Here is a 2,278-nt window from a genome sequence, read left to right on the forward strand (position 1 = left end):
CGTCTGTTCTTTAAGTGTTTTGTAATATATTCTTGACACCATATGTTTTCTCTTCTTCTGGATGCCCCATATAGAGATTTCCCGAAACAGTCAGAAAATTCAGATTTTTTTGTAATGTCATCTGAAATGATGGGTGAATGCGTGACACTTCTGACAAGTGATTTGCATAACATGCAACATCAGGTGACTGAAAAGGCTTTTTCCCTGCTGCAGCATGTCTCTGCTATTTTAATGACGATTCAGTCGGAAGATTACTCAACCATTCAGCTGCCAATTCCTCAAATCCAAACTGTCGAATGTACATAGAAGACTGGGCTTTAGTTTACTTCAAGCTCTTAAGGCCGGCTGCATCTCATCAAATATTTGTGCTCTTATGCATATATGACAAGCGTTCATGTCATCTTGATACAGCCGCAACTTCTGTGTTTGTGCACTGCTGCAACAACTTCAGCAGCAGTTTTGGGAGGATAAATCCTCTAAGCCTGTTCGTAATACAAAGTGTACTTGCTGCTTCTGCCTGTGTGAGTAGCAGGTAAAAAGGAAAGGATCTAAATTATCCCACGGCAGTGCCACGGCACACTGGAGCAACCCCAACACACAGATGCTGCTTATCACAGCTCTGCAGTGCTACGGAGGAGCTCCAGAAAGCTCACAGTAGTGTAGCTTGTGGCAACTTCCTCCTGTCTCCAGATACTGGGAGGTCTGGTCACACACCGTGCACTGATATGCTGGTTAATCCTCTTTATTAGTCCATGAAGCCCTGTTACATTTACTGCCACGAGTCTGCAAACAAGTAACTGGCTTCTGCAGATGACTTTTAAATAAAACCTGTTCTATGTGTTGAGTTTCTGATGGATCATTCCCCTGCTTAAATCTGCTCCCTGTGGCCAAAACAGAACATGTGTCTCAAGTGTTAGCACCTCACTTTCTCACACCTTTGCTCCACTGCCATGAAAACTCCTCCTAACCATCAGAGGGCACTAATAATCCACCTGATGCTCTCCCACCCACAGACCAATACAATCTCACTATCATGCAATCCAATTTAAAGTGTTTGACTGAATGAAATAATAAAATAAAATTCCTCTTCAATCAAGTTTTGAATGAACCATAATAATGAGATAAGTGAGATGTAATCACGTCCTAATTACACTGATTTGCTCTGGTTGAATTTGAGCTGTGATTGTTACGGCCCATCACTGAGGGTCTGAGGAGATTGAGATATATTGACTGTGGAGAAAATCTTCCATAATTTGGGGTGAAGAACAATCATTTTACACTTGTGGAAAGACAGTGATTTCGCTGTCGAGAAATGTGAAAATTCAAGATAAGTTTATATTACTTACTCCAAATGGTTTGAGGATACATCATAAGACAATCCTCAGGTCAAACACATATAGGTCAGATTCTAACTTCCTTTTTCATTTATTTGATTCCACTTTTGATTATCTACTATTAATTCACCATCTATTATTAATACATGTCGGGTAAAGCAATCTTCCCTACATCCATGATCCAAATTCTCACAGCAGATCTGAACACCCATCTTCCATAATGGCTGTGTGAACTATTCCTGGTGTTGGGTTAGGGTTGAGGGAGACTTTGTGACGGGACAGCAGAACGTGGGAGTCTCCAGATCAAACTGCGGGAGCTTCCCTCTCGATCAATATCCTGTTGACTCTGGTTGAGGATAATGAAGCCGCTGCATTAAACAGATGTGGTGATCAGGAGCCTCCACACTGATCGTTTCCTCTGACATCACATCCACACCCCACGCAGGGTTAATCCTGTACCAGCTGCGCACTGGACGTGGCTTCCTGAGCGGATGGACGGTGACAGATGATGAGTTCAGTGCCCGGAGGATTGCGCACCAGACACCCAGTGATCGCTGACTGTTCGAGTCCCCGCCGCGGCAGCAGACGGAGGAGACGGACTCAGAGTGGGACTTGTTGAGATTATTTGCTCAGAAGGTGACATTGATCGAAACTGAAGATCATCGGGAACGCAGCTTCGGCTCTAGATCCCCTCATCTTCCCAGCGGACGCGAAGTCTCCAGGAGAGACGTCCCCAGACTCGTTACGCACAACTTTTACGCACAGCCGACGAACGGATCTCGACGCGTGGTCCATGCCACCTTCAGCTCGGACTACGCTACGAAATAAACCCCCCCACAGGTGTGATTATGTTAATAAGTGTGCGAACTGCAGAAATGGATGAAACGATGCGCTCCACGGTCTGCTGAAGCAAGATCTGAACCTCACGGACACTGGGAACTTGC

The sequence above is a fragment of the Limanda limanda genome, chromosome 5, assembly GCF_963576545.1.
Source record: "Limanda limanda chromosome 5, fLimLim1.1, whole genome shotgun sequence".
Taxonomy (NCBI): domain Eukaryota; kingdom Metazoa; phylum Chordata; class Actinopteri; order Pleuronectiformes; family Pleuronectidae; genus Limanda; species Limanda limanda.